The following is a 22,701-nucleotide window of genomic DNA, read 5'->3' as shown; positions in this document are numbered from 1 at the left end:
AATATACATTTCTATTTATTTGTATTTTTAGTCTGGCTCTTGTAAATAAACCTCACCTGGTTCGAGCACAAAATAAAAGCCATTTCCGTCTTTGTGTCAGTGCCCCGACGCTACAAATCTTTTACAATATATGTATATATACATAGACACACACATATATAGACAGCCATGTAAATATGACATTATGATGACAGAAGGGACATATTTGCAATGTATAAATACCTAGCTGTGAGGGATGTGATGGATCTGAGGGAAATTAGGAAGAAACAAGAGAAAGGCTGTGTCCCCAGGCGGGTATGTCAACAGAGTGTTTTAATTATCTGAATCTATGAACAAACATATGAACAATGTGGCATCAGTATGGCACCAGTATTGCGATGTGAAGTGGTGGTCTCTTAAAACAAGGTAAAGAGTTGTGTTGCATTTCAGGGACCAAATCTTTTGAAGGATGTTGTCTTTCTGATCTTCATAACCTTGAGTTCTTCATTGATTGCATAGACCGCTAAGGCAGAATCAAAATGATCACCAAAATGAGATTCCTACTATTCATCACCAGCTGTCGATATAAAATCATGTCCGTTTAATGTGAAGTATAAATCATATTGAGGTAAGAAAAAATTTTGTGGCGTTGGTCAGTAATGGGCAGCATCGGTTCCTTATGAAAATATGTCTCTCAGGGAGATATAAACATTTATATTACATGAATCTCCTTGTTTTTGATTATTACTTTTATTTTTATTATTACATTTATATTTCATATATAGTGTGAATTGATATTGTTCAGATTAACACTGCAGGCAGAGATACACTGATCCTGACACATGTGTGGAGAACATGAATAGTGACTAGTGTTACTGATAAGAACCATGTACATGTGGGGGACCACCATGTACCAACCCGCCCACCTGTCTGAATGACTATAGACCAGTAGTACTAACTACAATCATCAGGAAGTGTTTTGAGAGAGTGGTGCTGGCCCACATTCAGAACAGCATACTGTGGACCCCCTACAATATACAGTACATACTCAATCGGAATGTTGGTTTTACCGCTGCGGCGCTCGGCGACAGAATTTGGCTTTGTGCGTTTGCTGGCTTTTACCGCTGAGTGGCGCTATATACCTATAGACTGACGCCTCGGGCATCAGTTTATTCTCTCAAGGATTAATAAGCTGCAGCTCCTTTACAGCAGCACAGAGTAGCGGATAAAATCAAGTGAAACATTGTAGTTAAAGAAATTCATAAATGCAGTACTAAAATTACAGTACAAATGTAGAATTCGAATTAAATTTAATCTTATTAGGATCAAATTTAAGTGAAATAAACAATAACACTGTGAGCCTTTAGATTTTATCATATGTAATTAGAAAAGCTTCTTGTGTAGGGTTTTGTTTTATCTTATATCTTGTGTTCTTTAAATTTGTAGTAGGTTTATTAACTGATATAAATGACCATAAAATTTTAATTGTTAGGATATTCTACTGCATCAGCAGATGTCGATGTCATTCAGCCCCGCTTGTGGTTTTGCATTATTATAAGAATGAAATGCAGTTGGCTGTTATGATTATCATAATTTTGTTTAATAATAAATAATGACCCCCGTTCCGCTGTACCACCGCTGGCAAATCCTTATGAAATACAAGTTAAACATTAAATGAATTTACAATCACAGTACATATACTGTAGGCGTTTCTTATTTTATAATGATATAATAAAACTATATTAGCCACATACCCTTTATAAGACTTCACTTTTATTTTAGTGCACTCACATTGACGCAAAAGCATTAAAAAAAAAATAATAATAAATAATGAAAGAGATGACATGATCACCTTCATCACCGCCGAAACCAAAGAAATCACTAATTTATTAATGACTCATAAAAATGGTCAGAGTCAATCTCCTTGTTGTTTTTGCCCAACGCATTCATAATCATTAGTCTACTTATGGAAAAATGTATACGTGCAGTTAAGCGTTGACTAGAATAAAGATGAGGATCACGGCTCAACATCCCGGAGCCCTAATCCCCATCCAAATTAAATGAACAAATATGTAATAAATAACAATAGCCCACATTTAAAAAAGCATTTTTATTAAGATTATAAAAAATAATCCTGCATCTGTTTAGGTGTTCCAGCTGCCACTGTTCTTATGGCTCTGTCAGAGTAAATAATTCAGTAACAAGCCTGTAAATTCTTATGTAAAACAGGTACATCTGTATGAATAAATTGATATAATGAGCTATTGATCAGTGATTTATGTAAATGACACAGTTCTGATGTAAATAAATGCTCATTGCTGCTGTAAATGACCGCAAAATGGTTGTGTCTCTTTAAATTAATTGTACGTGTCACGTGCATTACGCTGTGAGGGGGTAATGAAAAGTAATTAGATCATCAGGGAGAAGCGTGAAGATTTATGTTACTTCTAAGTACATGGAGAAACTTTTGTTATTTGGTGAATGCAGTTTGTTTCAACTTAATTTTAAACTTAGTACCCTTTGGTAAAGCGGAGCGAGGTATGTGAAGCCGACACATGTTGCATTTTGTACTTTATTTCGAAGTTATATGGGCTCGCTTTGTATGTCATAAGCTCTTCTTGTTAATAAGTTGTTTCAATCTGTTCTTATTCGTTTTACTGTTAATTATTATTATTTTTTATGGTTCTTTGTAAATGTGCATCTTATTTATGATATTTATTTGATTATTGTTTCTTTGTGTAGTTTCACGGTGCTACGCAACTAAAGCTCAATGGCGCTCTGCAAGCGCGAAATAAAAGAGAGATAAGCACCCGTCTGAAGCACTCTGTGTCCCGTTTTTTATCGATACCGAAGGGCAGCTACAGCTGCACTGTTTGGGGGAGGGACATGCTGTGAACGTTTGATCTGCTGTATGTGTTTGTGTGTGTGTGTGTGTGTGTTTGTGTGAGATAGTCAATACGTGTCAAGAGGTGTCAATGGGTCTTACATATTCATAAAAAGTCATCGATTATATAGTGAAACAGAGGCTCTGCTGAAAAAAGTTAGGCACATCAGTCACTTTAACCCAAATAAAAGGTCTTTCTGAGTGTTATGATATGGATGTAACATAACAGATGTACAAACGGTGCGCACTGAATACTAAACCTTAACTAGGCATGAGGATTAATAAACTGAGATGCGTGTTTCTTAGCCCCACCCCACCCCCACTTTTCTTTTTTCTTTTTTTAAATAAAATATAAAATTTTAATATTTAATAAAAAATACCAAAGAAAATTGTGTATAGAGGAGAGAGTGGTTAAAAACAATGCAATTTATGTTATCATAAGGAAAACCTCAATTTCTTCCATTCCAGATCCCAACTATAACATTAAAGTGGTGAGCGGTGCATTTTAGTTCCCTTTCAAAAGCAACACTCTGCTTGAAAATGCTATTGGGAACGCTCTTTGCGCGACCGGTTGTTGAAGCATGTGTGTCAAACACGCCAAAGTTTGACTTATATAACCTCGGTCAGGTGACGTCATTTGATTAGGTGCACCTGGAGGTTATAAATAGGCATAAACCGGAAACATCTTCAGGTCTTTTTGTCTTCAAGGACTGCATTGTGTGTGCATGTGTGCAAAATCACTGTGTTGAATACTGCGCGGCAGTTAAAGCTTCCTTAAATGAGAAAAAAGGGATTTTAGGTCTAGCAATAAGGGCTTTTAGGAAGTGGCGAAGTAGGCTTTCTGCAAAAAAAACAACATGAGAGAGGTGTGGAGAGGCATGAGGAGCATTACAAGACGAGTGGCCAAGCTATTGAGGGTAATGTGGAATGTGCTAACGATCTCAACACCTTCTTTAACAGATTTGATGTCCCTCTGTCTTACACCACCTTCAACTTCAGCTTTAATACAGGCTCCCCTGCTCCCCCATCCACCCCCACACAGATAACAGCCACTACTTCTTCTGCACTCCCATCAATCAACATCTACGATGACCAGGTAAAACATAGTCTGAGCAGGCTTGGCCCTACAAAAGCTGCAGGTCCACATTGACAAAATCAACCCAAGAGTCCTGAAATTCTGTGCTCCTCAACTATGTGGGGTCCTACGGCACCTCTTTAGCCTGAGTCTGTCTATACAGAAAGTCCCTGCCCTGTGGAAAACATCCTGCGTTGTTCCTGTCCCCAAGATACCACAACCCTCTGCCCAGAACAACTACAGGCCACATCACATATCATGAAGGTGTTTGGGGGATTTATACTGGATACACTGTGTCCCCAGGTGAGTCCTCTCTTGACCCTCTTCAGTTTGCCTATCAGCCATCCCTGGGAGTAGATGACGCCATTATACACCTGCTCCACCCAACCTACTCCCACCACGACAAACCTGGGACCAGTGTTATGATTATGTTCTTTGACTTCTCCAGTGCCTTCAACTCCATTCGACCTGCAGTACTGGGGGAGAAACTAAGGATCATGCAAATTGACACTCCCTTGGTCTCCTGGATCATGGGGACTCCCTGACCTCTCGTCCCCAGTATGTCAGTTTACGAAACTGTGTTTCTGACACAGTGATCTGCAGCACTGGTGCTCCTCAAGGGACTGTTCTGTCTTTATTTCTTTTCACCTTCTATACATCTGACTTTAAATATACAGTGGAACCTCGGATTACGAGTAACGCGGTTTACGAGTGTTTCGCAAGACGAGCAAAGATTTTTAATTAATTTTGACTTAAAAACGAGCGTTGACGTGGTTTACGAGCACTGAGTGTCATGTATCACGCATGCGCTTTTTGTTTTGACACCGAGCGTCAGGTCATCACAACTGAGCCAACGGTTTTTCTCTCTCTTGCGCTTCGGAATTGTAGGTAATCGTCTCACCTGCTGGGTGAATACACACACATGCGACAAGGACACATATCCTTGTCTGTTGTTGCTAGGAAATGCTGTTAATTTTAGAAAACCTTTGGTTAAATATAAATCACATGCATAAATTTCATTAGACACAATAACATCACCTATTAGCTGCTTCAATTAAATTTCTGCATCTGGAATAAAAGAGAACGTTGTTTAGTGGCATTACACATTGTCATAATTTGTTTAAGGCTTGCTTCCTTCTCGTGCACTTTTCCTGTGGAGGAAATTAAAATTAAAACGTTGTCACTGCTGCTGTTTTATCTGTGAAAGCAATATAGTGTTAGTTAAACAGAAATGCATTTATACAATATAGAGAACATGAATCGTTGTCACACATAATCTGTACAGTTGTTTGTCCTGTCAATTGTGTCAGGGGAAAACTGGTCAAGGTCAGTCAGTCTGTATCAAAAGTGGGATGCTGCTCTTAAGCAGTTTCTCATACTTAATTTGGAGCAGCGGAGTGTTCAACGCTGCGCAATTCGGTATCCAACTTGTGCCAATAGTTGGTTATTTCCCAATAAAGATTTAATTTCTTTGCATTTTTTTTACTATTTGATGTTAGGTCCTTCTCTCTTTCTTCCTCAGTTTTTGGTACTCATGTTTTGGGGACTCTTGTGTTATGGTTCAAGTGATACCACGTGGTTTTGCCTTTCACTTGAATCACTGTTGGAGTGGCTGCCACATTTTGTGGGCCTCTCCCTCCTGGGCTTGTGCCACTTCCTCCTGAACACTCGCAAATAGACCTGGTCTCCTGGAGTGGTGGGACATGGAGCGTCTTTTCCTTCATCACCTCCTTGCTCTTTTCCTGCACATAACTAACTGCCATATATATATATGAAGCAATTATGTTCATATAAGATTGTTGCAGTTGTTTTAGCGGTGGGCCTTTATATGGCTTCTACAGAATGGCACAGGCTGTGGACATACCCAAATCTTTGCTATGTTCCCAACCGTTGTAATACCTGCCTTATATTTTCTAAATGAATACTGATCCATTATCTGAACTGATCTCTAACGGAATTTCAAATCTAGGTATCACTTCCCTTGTGATTTGATAACTCTTCCTGCCCCTTTGTATGCAGATGGTATTGATTCTACCCATCTACTAAATCTGTCAGTTATTACGAGCATGTACCTTTCGCCTCGAACCCTACTTTATCATGTCCACATGGTTCACCACTAAGTGCTTAAATGGTCGTTCTGGTGCAGGTATATGACCAATAGGTGTCGCTGTTTCCTTCCTGACATTATGCTTAGCACATATCTCACATAAAGCTAGGAAGTCATCAACCATAGCATGCAGATATGAAGACCAATCCCCTTGTTGCTTGATTTTTTTCACTACCTCACCTCTTGTTTAATGGTCAAGTCTATGAGCATTTAAAACCAAAAATGTTTAACAGTGCTGTGGGTGCTATGATCAGACCTTCATGGGAACGCCAAATACCCTGTGCGTCCTTCTCCGCTCCCCTCTGGAGCCACATCGAGGGCTCGTATGGGCCTGCTTGATGTTGAATCCGAATAATATCCTCCAACTGAGGCTGCGGTTCTATAAGGACTATTGGCACCTGCACTGCCAGCTGAAACTTTGATGCTCGCTTTGCTTCTAAGTCTGCTATATTGTTACCCTTAGTAACATAGTCATTTCCCTTTTTATGGGCCTGGCATTTAATGACAGCCAACCGTCTTGGTAGCATCATAGCAGATATTAGGTTACTTGTTTGTTCAGCATGTTAAATGGGAGTTCCTTCACTCCTTTGAAACCCTCTTTGCTTCCATACTGCCCCAAACAGATGACATGCACCATGCAGAATAGGCTGAATCTGTAAAAACATTTGCCATTAGCCCTTTTCATAAATGGCAGGTAGCTGTGGGCACTATTCAGCTCAGCTGATTAAGTAGAACACGGTTACGAACAATTCTGAGATACGACGGTTTAAAGTCTTCTCCATTCCTCATTATTATTGGATACCTAGGGTGACTTCCTACATGGTCTCTAAACTAGACTCATCAACAAAGTAAGTGATTTCTGCATCAGATATCGGTTTAGACTCGATCAGGCCATAACCTAGTAAATGCCAATGAATTCTCCACACAATCATGAGACACTCCTTCATAGGCCTAAGGGATCAATTTAGCTGGGTTAGCTGTGTCACATCCATTTATAGTAATGTCGGGATATGTGAGCAGTAAAGAATAACAAATGCGAGCTTGAGTAAGAACAAATTTCCCTTGTTTTATCAATTTATATAACCCATAGGTAACCTGTAGTCAATGTAGATGCTTTTTCATATGCATAAGGTACAGCTGCAAGACCCTGTTGGTAGCATGGTGGGTAACCTTAAGTTATATTATCTACCTTATTGCTGTAGTAAGCTAGGGGCTGGTTTTTCCTATTACTGCAAGTTTCCTGCATCAATATAGCTGAGGCAGATCCATCAACTCGGTTAGCCACATACAGATAGAATGGCTTGATATAATCAGGTATACCTAAAGTAAGTGCAGTCTGCATTTCTTTTTGATGGATTCAAATCCTAACAGTTCATCTGTGTTCCATTTTAATGGAGCACTTAGATCTTGCAGTTCTTCTTTTCTCATTATTTCCCTTAGTGGAGCTGTTTTGACTGCATACTCTTCACTCCAGTCAGCATGACACCTGTTACCCCTAGAAAGGTCATCACTGTTTATCTGGTTGTGACAATGGTGCTTTACTTATGCCTTCTAGTTAGGTAGGCACTACGGCTATCGTCTCATGTGAAATTAGTCACCTTACCCATTCAACTTGAGGCTCGCAGTATTGAAGTTTAGCTTTGGACACTCTATGACCTCTCTGAGCTACATAGCTTACTGAGTACCTTAATGGAATCCCTATGGCATGCTTCTAATGATGATAAACATGTTAAACACTTATCCATATGCTGAATAAGGCTATTTTCTATCCTTAAACCTCCTAAATCAGCTTCCAAATCTGATAGAATATATGCAGTGAGTGGTTGAACCTCCATGGCATTTTTGGAACATATATTGTTTACCAGCACATGTAAATGCAAACAAATATCTACTCTCTTCTGCCACTGGAACACTGAAGAAGGCTGAACAAAGATCAATTACAGTGAAATATTTGGCTTTGGGCGGGCCATTACATTTACATTTGGGCATTTGGCAGACGCTCTTATCCAGAGCGACTTACATTTTTATCTCATTACACATCTGAGCAGTTGAGGGTTAAGGGCCTTGCTCAAGGGCCCAACAGTGGCAACTTGGTGGTTGTGGGGTTTGAACCTGGGATCTTCCGAACCGTAGTCCAATGCCTTAACCACTGAGCTACCCCTGGCCCCATTAGTTAGCAGTGCATGTGGATTTGGAACATCTGCTGGATAGTTTACCTGTTATACTATTAAACTGCATCCAAATCATGCACAAGACGCCATTTATTTGTACCTGGCTTGATCACCTGTCTCTTCTAGTACAGATGCCTTTACTAGGCCTTCAATAATGTTTCTTATGCCAGCTTCTGCCTCAGATCGCAAAGGATATTGTCTTATTCTGAGCAGTTTTACATCTGGTTTAAGTTGTACTTGAATTGAGCTGGCTGATTTAAATAGGCCTACAACTGTGTCAGGCCGAACCCATAATTCAGGTGGGACCTGACTCTCCATTTCCCTATACAATTCATCTTCGACAGTCTCAACTACCTCGGATGCTGATGCCAATTGTGTTTGTGACTTGCAGCTAACTACAACTTCCCTATAAGGGTTACCAATCAAATTATTACCACACAAGATTTTGATATAGTTTTTATCTGTAGCATGAAAAATCAACGGGTTTATGGTTGACTCCCACTGGACCTCTTTAGCTTTCTTCCTTATTGGTCCTATGTCCTTTGAGCTGCAATTTTATACTACCATACATATAATGTCACCTGAAGAACAGAATCAGTTACATTGAACCACCTCTTTACAAAATTACACTCATCTACACTGATAGCTGCTCCTGGCCGGTCTATGATGATATACTGAGTAACTAATTCAACCAACTTTGTGCGCTTTTGTTTCTTCCTGCCATGCCTGTCCTAAGTCAGTATCTTTTGGTTGGGCCATACATCACTGTACAGTGAAAGTCTGAACAGGGTAATTGTGCTTCAGGAATCGGTGATCAACATACACACCTTCTGGAGAACACCATATTTGCAGTCCTAATTTACCTACTGCCTCTCTGCCTAGTAAATTAACTTATGTATGACTTGAGACTACTACAAAGTTGGTCATACTTTTATTGTTAGTTTGTAGATAAACTGGTACGGTCGTAGGAACTAACTGCTTTCGTCCCAAGAATCCTACTGTCTTGGCAAATTTGGGTGTACTTTTAAGGTCTATCTCAGTGTGTAACATGAGTTCTTGTTCTGCACTAGTTGTCAACATACAGTGGTTACTCAATCGGAATGTAGGTTCTACCGTCGCGGCGCTCGGCGGTACCGTTTGGCTTTGTGCGTTTGCTGGCTTTTACCGCTGAGTGGCGCTATATAACTACAGACTGACGCCTCATGCCTTAGTTCATTCTCTGCTGGATTAATAAGACACGGAGTTTTAGAACTGCACGTAGTAGCGGATAAAATCAAGTAAAACATTGTAGTTAAACATATTTATAATCACAGAACTAAAATTACAGTACAAATGTAGAATTCAAATTAAAATAAATCTTATTAGGATCAAATTTAAACAAAATAAATGTTAATACAGTGAGCCTTTGGATTTTATCACGTGTAATTAGAAAAGACGCGTGTAGGGTTTTGTGTCGTCTTATATCTTGTGACAAACGTCCTCGCAGCCTTTTCCTTTTCGGCAGCGGGCTGCGAGGGCGGGCATGGTGCGGAAGTGAAGATGCCGCGGGAGCTCGCGCAGCTCTTTCTCGCGCTGTCCTCAGCGCGGAGATCAAAGGGAGGATTTCTAGTGTCCTTGTTTAAAGTCCCTGGGGCGCGTCACATCGCCCCACTGACATGCTTCTTTCATATTCTCCATCACATCACATACTTCCCAGACCTCAGACAAAACTCCGCGCCTTGCTTTTATAATGCGGAACAAGCCCGAGATCATATTAACGTTAATTATCGCCAGCCGGCACAAATAGGCAGCTCCGTCCCTTTGCTGCCTATTCAGGGAGCCTATGGAGTGAGCGAGTAGCAATAGTAGATTTGGGCGCACGCCTATCACAGACGCAAGCCGTGGCAGATCATTATAATTGTCTTTAACTTGTATTTTATAAGGTTTTCCGAGCGGTGGTACAGGGCAACGGGGTCATTATTTACTATTGGACATTAAACGAATTTACAAAACTTTATGCGTGCGATTAAGCGCTGATTCTACGTAGGAAAGTAAAGAAGAGGATCCTGATGCTCAACATTCCGGAGACCAAACCCCATTTAAATTAAATTAACAAATATTGCAAGTAAATAACAATAGCCCACATTTAAAAAAGCATTTTTATTTATATTATAAAAAATAGTCCTGCATCTATTTTAGATGTTCCAGCTGCCACTGTTCTAGAATTCAAATTAAATCAAATCTTATTAGGATCAAATTTAAGCACAATAAATGTTAACACAGTGAGCCTTTAGATTTTATCACTTGTAATTAGAAAAAAAGCGTGTAGGGTTTTGTGTCATCTTATTTTTTGTGTTCTTTAAATTTATAGTAGATTTATTAACTGAAATAAATGACCATAAAATTAAAACAGTGTTAGGACGTTCTACTGCGTCAGCAGATGTCGGTCTTTTAGCCCCGCTTGTGTTTTTGCGTTATTATAGGAATGAAATGCAGTAGACTGTTATGATTTGTATAGGGTTCGACCCATGTTACCCAAACGACTCAGTTCAGATGTAAGTAAATGGCTGTGCTGGGGGAGGGAGGTGCTAATGATTTGGTCGGCTGTGTGTGTGTGTGTGTGTGTGAGAGAGAGGGGAGGGGGTGTCGCGGTGGTTGATTATTTAGTAAAACAAAGGCTCAGCTAAAAAATGTTAGGCACATCAGTCAATAAAAGGTATTTAGTTGTAATATACAGATGTGGTCATTAAGACTGCGCGTGTTTTCCCGCGGGATGCCTCAATTTAGCGCGCGGCGCGCCGCGACTTGCCGTAAGCAACATTCAGGAATTTAAATAAGTGTGTTGTGCTTCACTGAATATCCGCCAGATGGCGCATGGAAGGACTTTATTTAAACGCCGGACCAAGTACTGTACAACGAAGAATTGTGTATAATTACTTAGTCTAAAACAATATTGTTCCCATTGCTGAAGCAAATATGAATTTTATTTTGCTTTACAACAGATCTTTCATGATAAATGTGTGTATATGTGGTTCATATTTTTTTCATAATGATGAAATGAGATGCCCAAATTCGTGCTTTAAAATTCTTAATAAGTTTCTTATATATTTTTTGTAATGTTTTAACAGGGACAAAACAGTAAAAGACATGGCAATGTCTCGATTTACATGGTGTTGAAATTAATTTAATTTCCAGATAGTAGGCTATCTGATAGTCTTAACTATGCGAATGTCCTGATTCGTGAATATGCCAACATATCTTATTTAAAACGTAAAAAATGTGTCGACATCATCAGAAGACATGAATGAACTATATATATTATATTATTAAGTAAATATTATTTTATGACTACGAGCTTCTTCTGGCATTTTATAATAATCATCATATTTGCTGTTAGTGTCCAGCATTCAATAATTATTTCATACATTATTTAACCACGGCTGGAAATAATAGCTGGAATGGGATGTGATTGTGAATTCATGACTGAAATAAAGCAGTTTGTCTTTTGTAAAGTACTTTCACTTTACAAAAGGCAGCGTTTTTATCAAAAGGTTGATAAACGTGTGTTGTACAGTATATACACCGCGACAGCGCGCGCAGTTACTCACTTCTCACCTTTCATGTAGGTCTGCTCGGACTAATTCCTTTTAAACCCCTCAAAACTGCGTGTATATACAGCTCAAAACCTCTATCATTTATTAAAGATAGCATCTATTTAGAAAAAATGCCCCAGTGATTACGAAGCTTCAGGAAATCTCCTGGCGCTCTGCGCATAACACCGGGCCAACTCATGTCGGAAAGAATTTATAAACGGTTTCTAAACGTGGGCTATTGTTTTTTACTTATAATATTTGTTATTTTAATTTAAATGAGGTTTGGGCTCAGGACTTCGATTCGGCATCGTGATTCTCCTCTTTAATTTACTCCATAGCTTTAATCAGCGCTTAGCCGCATGCATGGAGTTTTCCAGAGCGACCGGCAGAAGTAGACTAATGATTATGAACGCGTCGGGAAAACAGCAAGCAGACTGACTCTGACCATTTATAAAAACGTTTGCGTTCATTTTCTGACGCGCTTAAGTTCACCAAAAACAATACAGAGGAGCGCAGCTTATTTGCTTTCAAACATTTATAAAATCACGTTTTTTCGTTATTGTGAGTGCGCTTAAATAAAAGTTGAGTCTTATAAAGGCATGTAGTCTTATATAGTTTTATTATATAGTTCTTGCACATTAATCAGGGTCCTCATCTGTTACATTTTTGAGGACAATAGTTTTTTTTCAGCCTGTCACGGCGTGCCCCCAAATCAATATCGCTCCTCGCTCACTAGTTAGGCGGCGTATTCGTATTCGTATTTTATAGCGCAGGGTGCAAGCCCGAGATCATTGGCATGGATGAGCTATGTCCAGCTCTGTACCAGCATGTCATGTGGGCATTATAAGACTAAAAAGTGGCAGCTGGCACGCCTAAAAATAGACGCAGGTTAATTTTTTTATAGTCTAAATTAAAATCCTCCTCTTTAGTGCTTCCTATTCCTATTAATCCTATTGTTCTTTTAGTGTCACTGCGTGTGCTTACAATGCCAGACAACATTCAAATGCAAATTATTCACTCTCCCCAAGTGTGAATCAGCTGTTCTCACCTATACATATTAACCTATACGTTCTCACCTAAAGTGTTTAGGTGAAATTCCACCTATACAAGTGTGACAAATATGCAAAGAAAAAAAATAGGAAGATGCAAATACTTTTTCATGGCACTTCACATGTAGTCAGATTGTTCCACTGGGCTGAAACTGTAGCAGGTGGAGTTATAGCACTTTTCAAATCACACTTACTATACACTGATATGAATAACTTTGAATGATGAATGCTACGTTAATATGATCTCGGGCTTGCTCCACATTATAAAAGCAAAGCGCGGAGATGGAGATCAGGGAAGTACGTGATGTGGTGGAAAATAGGCAGTGGCGGTTCTACACTGAATTGCTCCGCGGGCGAGACTCCCTCCCGCCCCCTGTCAGCGCCACTTCTAACCAACCAAACCCCCTGTCTGAAGTCTGCTCGGTCTTGTTAATTTGTTTTAAAACCCCCAATTCTGTGAATTCCCCCAGCAGCGAAACCGGTTTGATGACTTCACACCTGTTGTAAAGGTGAGATGGGGGATTACAGTAACTGTGGGTGCGCGTCACCCCGGAGCGCGCTGTCGCGTTGTATTCAATGAATAGACTAAAACAAAATCATGTTTGCTTCAGCATTGGAAACAATATTGTATTACGCTAACTTTATTAAAGATTATACACTCTTGTATTCGTTGTCCACACACGTGGGCATCTTTAAATTTTTAGATATTGATCCTTTCTCGATGCAGCGAATTTTCTGAGCAAATTAATAATAATTTCCATGAATGAAAAGCAGGAAGAAGAAAAGGTTACGCAAAAATAAGAAAAAGCTTTAGAGGTAAATGCTGTGAAATGCTTCAAATGAACAGATTCTGCCTATAACAGGTCAGGGACAGTGAGGCTGGACCCAGCAGCGCACCACATCCCACATCATAATACATGCTGATGATGACCAACACGTCTCCCCTGATCTACCAGAGCCAAGTAAAAAGAATGGCAATCAAACAGAATAAAATTAGTAGCAGCACTAACTTGTGCTAGTTATTATAATGGTGGTCAATATTAATTGAAATAATGTTTCTCAGCATTATTTCGTGTTAATATTGACTACCCTAATAATTAAAATAAGTAACTAGTTTACTAGAGTGAGCTACTGCTGCTACTGATTTTATTTAAGCTTACCTGTTCAGTTTTATTGCCATTCCTTTTAAAATATTGTCTTTATAGATAGTTGTTTGTCTTGATGTTCTTTTTTTCGTTTCTTTGACCCAATATATGTTTAGTGATACTTCAAATAACATGTTTAAATAGCATTGATTTCTGTATTGTGTTATATTTTTATACTAGTAACTGGTGTTAAAAATGTATCTTTACATTAATGAGCCAATGTATTATGGTGTGGGCTGCTGTGGGCCAGGAAGTCCAGGGCCACTTTTTGGTCCCAGTCCGCCCCTGTAATAACGAATGGAGAAAGCGCAGTCAAAGCCCGGGGATTCTGTGTTCCGCGGGGGGCCAGTCGTGAATAGCTGACACTTAGTGACAGCCAATGAAATTGAAGCATTTTTGTTGCTTTCCACGTGGTGTGGCGTTGCTTAAATAATATCTGTATAATATCCGTATATCCTATAAAATCGTCCAGACCCTGGTTCGAATCCCGCTCTGGGTGAAAATGTAATAAATGTGAATCCTTTGTTTTACACTTTTTGCTTATGATAATCATTAAATTACAGCAACTGTGAGGTGAGTGCTAATGTGTTTCATAGCTTAAGAAAAAAAAATTCTCAATTGCAAACATGCATTTAGTACTGAAGCATAACTTGATAATGTAATGGCTATATCGTGGTATTTTAGCGAATTTTGAGCACTGGCCGGGAATCGAACCCGGGTCTCCCGCATGGCGGGCGAATCACCTACCACTGAGCCACCAGTACCCGTCTGCATTTAAAGCGTTTATAGGCTAATGTCATACATCTTTGTAGTCCTTTTGCACACGCACGGGTGCGTTACAATAATAATAATAATAATAATAAATTTGGAGAACTACTACTAATAATAATAATAATTCTGAATGAAAATGAAGAATAAATACATATCAGTTTGAGCTTGACACGTTTATGAGCTCTGTCGCTTGCTGTCAATGGGCGCCTAAGAGACATAACATTTTTCGGCTTCAGTAGACACACAATACTTAAGACTGAAACACGACTGCCCCCTACAGGTATTGAAGGGCATTTTCACAGCTTGCCGCGCGCACTCGCGGCAAGTCGTGGGATCCCTTTTCCGAAAACGTGCGTTTTTAAAGGCCAGATCTGTAACAGATGCGCACTAAATACCAAACCTAAACCAGGCACAAGGATTAATAATGGATCCATCTTGATGGATCCAAGATGGCGGCACGGCAGTAGCACGCAGCGGCCGCTCCGGAGCCAAAATGGTGCTACGTTGTTTACGTTGTTTACGTTTTGTGTGTAACGCGGTTATTTTACTCCGTGTATGGATACCGTCGCGACTGGTGTCCGTACATACAATAGCCAGACACTTTTGTTCCTAAATAACCCGGGTAACAACATCCACGATGAGCTGCGGGAAAAGCTACGCGACCTCGGCTTGCTGCGCGAACCAGGCCTTAAAGCCTCGGCGTTGCCTGATGCCGGCGGCCGGAGGAAGGGTCATCGGAAGCGGTGCGCGAGGAAGCGGTGCGCGAGGAAGCAGAAGCGCGGCAAGCGGGCGGGAGTCTGTGCTAGGCTAAAAACAAACCCTAGCCGGCCGGCTCTCCCGTCCATCATCCTATCCAACGTCTGCTCCCTGGACAATAAACTGGACTACATCCGACTCCAGCAGGCTACACAGCGTGAGGTTAGAGACTGCTGTGTCTTTGTTTTCACGGAGACATGGCTCAGCGACAGAGTACCGGACGCCGCTATTCAGCTAGACGGGCTAGCCTCGTTTCGCGCCGACAGAAATGCAGCTCTGTGCGGTAAGACTCGTGGTGGCGGCTTGTGTGTTTACATCAACACGAAATGGTGCAAGAACTCTGTGCTAGTTTCTAGTTATTGCTCATTGCTAGTGGAGTTTGTGATTGTTAGATGCAGACCTTTTTATTTACCGCGGGAATTCACCACTGTTTTCATTATCGGAGTGTACATTCCACCTAGCACTGCTAAGGAAGCACTATGGGAACTGTATACAAAGATCAGTGAACTGCAAAATACACACCCGGATGGACTGTTTATTGTTGCTGGAGATTTCAACCATGCAAATCTCAAGTCAGTGCTTCCTAGATTCCATCAGTATGTGGACTTTGCAACGAGAGGGAAAAACACGCTGGATCTTGTTTACACAAACATCCCCGGCGCATATTGGGCAGAGCCCCGCCCCCACCTCGGCTACTCAGACCACATCTCTGTTATGCTAATTCCAGCATACAGACCACTCGTCAGGCGCTCAAAACCGGTTCTGAAGAAGGTGAAAACCTGGCCAGCAGGAGCCATCTCTGCTCTTCAGGACTGTTTCGAGAGCAGTGACTGGAACATGTTTAGGGAGGCTGCAACTTACGGTGACTTCACTGACTTGGAGGAGTACACGTCATCAGTGACCAGCTACATTAACAAGTGCACCGATGACGTCACTGTCTCCAAGAACATCATCTCACGACCCAACCAGAAACCCTGGATTACTGCGGAGGTGCGTGCACTTCTGAGGACCCGAGACTGTGCCTTCAGAGCGGGAGACAAGGTGGCCCTCAGAACAGCAAGGGCCAAACTATCTCGGGCCATCAGAGAGGCAAAGCGCGCACACGCCCAGAGAATCCACAATCACTTCAGGGACAGCGGCGACACACGGCGCATGTGGCAGGGCTTACAAGCCATCACTCACTACAGGACGACATCACCTGCCTGTGACGGTGACGGCTCCCTCCCAGATGCGCTGAACAACTTCTACGCTCGGTTCGACAGGCAGAACGACGTGGCGGCGAGGAAGTCCACCCCTCCTCCGAACGACCAGGTGCTGTGTCTCACTACAGCTGAGGTGAGGAAAACTCTACGCAGAGTCAACCCACGTAAAGCTGCTGGACCAGACAACATCCCAGGCAGAGTGCTCAGAGAATGTGCTGAACAGCTGGCAGATGTTCTTACCGACATCTTCAACATCTCTTTGAGCAGCGCCGTCGTTCCCACGTGCTTCAAAGCCACCACCATCGTCCCCGTGCCCAAGAAGTCTACTGTGTCCTGTCTCAATGACTACCGTCCCGTTGCACTTACACCCACCATCATGAAGTGCTTCGAGCGGCTCATCATGAGACACATCAAGACGCTGCTGCCCCCTTCACTGGACCCACTGCAATTTGCGTATCGTCCTAACCGCTCAACGGACGATGCCATCTCCACTACACTCCATCTTGCCCTCACACACTTGGACAAGAAGGACGCATACGTTCGAATGCTGTACATAGACTTCAGCTCAGCATTCAACACTATCATCCCCCAACAACTGATCGGGAAGCTGAGCCTGTTGGGCCTGAACACCTCCCTCTGCAACTGGATCCTAGACTTTCTGACCGGAAGGCCTCAGTCAGTACGGATCGGGAACTGCACCTCCAGCACCACCACACTGAGCACTGGGGCCCCACAAGGCTGTGTGCTCAGTCCCCTGCTGTTCACACTGCTGACTCACGACTGTGTAGCAACACACAGTTCAAATCACATCATTAAGTTCGCTGATGACACGACCGTGGTGGGTCTCATTAGCAAGAACGACGAGTCAGCGTACAGAGAGGAAGTGCAGAGGCTAACGGACTGGTGCAACAACAACAACCTGTCTCTGAATGTCGACAAGACAAAAGAGATGGTTGTTGACTTCAGGAGGACACGAGGCGACCATTCTCCGCTGAGCATCAACGGCTCCTCTGTGGAGATTGTCGAAAACACTAAATTCCTGGGTGTCCACCTGGAGAAGGACCTCAACTGGTCCCTCAACACCAGCTCCCTACACAAGAAAGCCCAACAGCGTCTCTTCTTTCTGAGAAGACTGAGAAAGGCCCAGCTTCCACCACCGATCCTGATCACCTTCTATAGAGGGACTATCGAGAGCATCCTGAGCGGCTGCATCACTGTCTGGTTTGGGAATTGTGCCATATCGGACCGCAAAACCCTACAGCGGATAGTAAGGACAGCGGAGAAGATCATTGGGGTCTCTCTTCCCTCCATTGAAGACATCTACACCACACGCTGCATCCGCAAAGCCAACAGCATTGTGGCTGATCGGACACACCCCTCTCACACACACTTCACACTCCTGCCATCTGGAAAAAGGTACCGAAGCATTCGGGCACACACATCCAGACTGTGCAACAGCTTTTTTCCACAAGCCATCCGTCTCCTCAACAAAAAGGGACTGAACTGATAAACACACACACACACACACACAAACATTATCACTCAGCTTAACTACTACAACTCAACTACATCAATACATCAAAACACTGTGACTGGACTGACAAATCAACACAAGCGCAGACACACTGACCCACACAAACTATCCTACACACATCTGTAAATGCCTCACTGTTTATCTCTTCTGCACAATATTCATTACTTTTTGCACAAATACCAATTCTTGCTGCTATGTTTTTTACTACCTCAACACCATATTTTATGTCTTATGTTTTTTGTTCTGATATGCCGTTGTCGTCGCACTGTCACTTTGTTGTTGCTCGTTTTGCACATTTGCACGTGCACTTTATGTTGTTGTCTGTTGTCTGGGAAAAAGAAACCTGTAGATAGTCTTTTAGTTAGTTAGTCTTTTTTTTTTTTTTTTTTTTTGTTAATTCAATTTATATTGTAATTTATGTTAGGAATATCTGTCTTGTCTCTGCTAGCCAGCTAACTAGGCCTCCTAGCTAGCTAGTTTAGCTTCTTTGTTAATTTATGTTGTAAGTGTATGTTGCATGTAGCACCTTGGTCCTGGAGGAACGTTGTTTCGTTTCACTGTGTACTAACTGTATATGGTTGAAGTGACAATAAAGCCTACTTGAACTTGAACTTGAACTAAAACAAGATAGCCCCCATACCCGTTTTTTTAAATAAAAATACCAAAGAAGATTATTGTGTATAGACTGATTAAAAACAATGCAATTTACGCTATTATAAGGAAAATCTCAAGTTCTTCCATTCCAAGGATTAAAAAGGCAACAATGTTAACTTTAAAATCTAGAATCCAGAAGATTAAAATTACACAAATTTAAATCACTGAAAGTCAGCCTCAGATTCAAGAGGTTTTTAAAGTGGGGAGAAGTGCATTTCAGTTCCTCTGAATGTATAGGTGAGAACAGCCGATTCACACCTGGGGAGGGTGGATAATTTGTATTTGAATGTTGTCTGGCATTGTAAAGCACTATAGTGACACTAAAAGAACAACCCAGGATTAATAGGAATTATTATACTGCATAATTATTATTTAGCACCAAAAAATTCCTCGCGCTCGGGAAAACTATGCGTGCGGTTGAGCGCTGATTAGACTATAGGAAATTAAAGCGGAGGGTTTTTATTTAGACTATAAAAAAAATAACCTGCGTCTATTTTTAGGCGTGCCAGCTGCCACTTTTTAGTTAGAAGTTTTCAATACAAATCTTATAATGCCCACATACCATGACGGAATAAAGGCACGGCTTATTATGATCCCGGGCTTGCACCCCGCGCTATAAAATACTTAGGGTTTGTTGGGTTACAGTGGATTTTACTACGCGGTGTGAGTGCAATGGCCATTCGTCCGCTCGCGCTGACTCTGCTCTCCGCGGATGGCCGGACCGGCCCCTCCCACCTCTCGCTCCTTTGAAGTCCCCGGGGCGCATTCCATTTCCCCCACTTGCATGCCGCACTTCCGCGTTGTTGCACGCGCGTTGAATACACAGCGCGTAGTAAAATCCACTGTAGCCCAACAAACCCCGAGTTTTTTTTATAGCGCGGGATCATTAGCAACGATAGCTCCCCAGTCATGTGTAATTCTGCGGTCCCGCTGCTTCGCATGTCTGAAGGGAAGGACGCCTAACTAGTGAGCGAGGAGCGATATTGATTTGGGCGCACGCCGTGACAGGCTGAAAAAACTGTTGTCAGATTAATGTGCAAAAACTATATAATAAAACTATACAAGACTACATGGCCTTTATAAGACTCAACTTTTATTTAAGCGCACTCACAATAACGAAAAAACTTAATGGTTTTGTAAATGTTTGAAAGCAAATAAGGTGCGCTGTTCTGTATTGTTTTTGGTGAACTTGAGCGCGCCAGAAAATAAACGTAAACGTTTTTTTAATTGGTCAGAGTCAGTCTGCCTGCTGTTTTCCCGACGCGTTCATAATCAAACTTCATGGAAAACTTCATGAGTGCTGATTTACCGCGGTGAAGTTGGTTTTATATTGGACATTCGCCACACATTCAAGATTATCTCATCTGTTTATAAAGAAATAAATACCCAAAAACGACAATTCGCATAGTTTCTCACTCTGAAGTGGACAGAGGAACTATTACAAATAAATATATTTTTAGATTTTCTCCTGTTACAGCCTGCTGGAGCTAAATCTTTCAGAAACGCTGCTTACCGCCGCTTTATAGCGATGGAGTCACTAAGGGACCGTCTAAAAAGTGCATGACCAAGACCCAACCGTATAGAAGAATACTAAATTACACAGAAATACCTCACAGGACATCAAACATATTACACTGTTAGGCTATAGTATGGATTATTTGTATATTTATTTATCTGTTTGTTTAATTGATTAATAAGTATTTTAAGGTACATTATGAAACAAATGATTATACAGACAATTTCTGTGCCAAAAAAGAGATTTTGTTAAATGAGAGTCGGTTGTGTTTTATTATAAAAATAATAATAATAATAATAATTGGAAAGGTATGTATGAAAATGAATGCACTTTGGTACAGTCTAATATGAGTTGCAAAAAAAGACAATTAAATGAAAAGAATTCAATAACTTTTTTGCTATAGAAATTTCACATGTAAAATTAACTGTACTATAATCCACTCTATCATTGCTAATAACTACAACCATTAACTTTGCAATATTCAGTTTGATAATTTTTTAATTATTTTTTTACATAAAAATATGAATTTTCAATAGCTTTTTCGTTAAGTGGATTACACATATAAAACCAGTTGTACTATAATCCACCCTATTATTGCTAATAACTACAACCAATCCCTTCGCAATATTCAGTTTAATATTTTTTAAATTAATTTTTTCCTATAATTTATATTAATTTTCATTTTTAAAAATTATGAATTTTCAATAGCTTTTTCGTTAAGTGGGTTACACATGTAAAACCAATTGTACTATAATCCACTCCATCATTGCCAATAACTACAACCATCCCCTTTGCAATATTCAGTTTAATTTTTATTTATTAATTTTAAATTAAAAAAAATTATGAATTTTCAATAGCTTTTTCGATTTAGCTCCAGCAGGCTGTAACAGGAGAAGATATAAAAAATATATTTATTTGTTATAGTTCCTCTGTCCACTTCAGAGTGAGAAACTATGCGAATTGTCGTTTTTGGGTATTTATTTCTTTATAAACAGATGAGATAATCTTGAATGTGTGGCGAATGTCCAATATAAAACCAACTTCACCGCGGTTGCTGATTTAGACTATGGAGTAAATTAAAGAGGAGAATCACGATGCCGAATCGAAGTCCTGAGCCCAAACCTCATTTAAATTAAATTAAATTAACAAATATTATAAGTAAAAAACAATAGTCCACGTTTAGAAACCGTTTATAAATTCTTTCCGACATGAGTTAGCCCAGTGTTATGAGCAGAGCGCCGGGAGATTTCCTGAAGTTTCAAAATCGCGGGGCATTTTTTCTAAATAGACGCTATCTTTAATAACTGATGGAGGTTTTGAGCTGTATACACACACATTCCTGCCTAAACATCTCTTAAAACTACACCTGTGATACAATAACTGTAATATTTCTAACATTCTGCAGACTGATATTTGGAGAAACGAAAGAATAATGAATAAACCAGTTGTTAGGTCAAAATAACCCAACCAGGTGTTCATTTGTAAACTACATCTCATATGAGCCAACATGAGCAACCCAACAATGTGTTTAAAGTACCTGAAATAATCCAGAACTTAAATAACAATAAACAGATACAGAGATACGCTGTATAACAGTCACTATTGTATTTACTGCAACGAAATGTCACTTTGCGCCACCTGGCGGCCATTTTACGAATGACTTTAAAATGCAACTGATTTATTTTGGCCGCTGACGTTTTTACACGGCGGTGAGCGCGACGGTAATAACCATTCCAATTGATCAACTACTGTAGGTGATTGATTCTCCCCTGTTGGTTCCTCTGGGCCCCCTAACACCCCTGTTTTGGATCCCCCTCTTCAAGGATTTACTGGGCCTTGAACTTGATCTCGGGGAGGATGTTGCCACCCCCCTCCAATCGCATCCCTCGGGGCTGGAGCCATGGATGTTAGGCAGTTTGATCGGTAGTGTCCAGCTTGTCCACACCCCCAACATACGCCTGGGGGAAAGTTAGAGTGTGTTCCTTTGTCCTCTCTGTTGCTGATTGGCTCTCCACTTCCTCTGTCCTGGCTTTTGAGTGAAAATGTTAATGACAGACGCAGGCATCTGGTTTGAGTTTGGAGGTAGTGTTGCTGATGATGTCTCACTGTGTCTGCAGCTGGCTGGATCCTTGGTGAAGGACTGCTTGTGGCCCTCTCTGTTTCTTTGGTAATCAGAGTAGCTTGGGCCTTTTTCTTGGTTCGCTCTGTAAGTTTTTCAAGCTGTAACTGCCTCCAGGTCGCCCCTTTAATGTCTTTGGATCAATTCTAGGTGGATACCACACAACA

This window comes from Clarias gariepinus, chromosome 12, assembly GCF_024256425.1.
Source record: "Clarias gariepinus isolate MV-2021 ecotype Netherlands chromosome 12, CGAR_prim_01v2, whole genome shotgun sequence".
NCBI classification, from domain to species: domain Eukaryota; kingdom Metazoa; phylum Chordata; class Actinopteri; order Siluriformes; family Clariidae; genus Clarias; species Clarias gariepinus.
The sequence above is the reverse complement of the archived record's forward strand: the minus strand, read 5'-3'. Positions refer to the sequence as shown.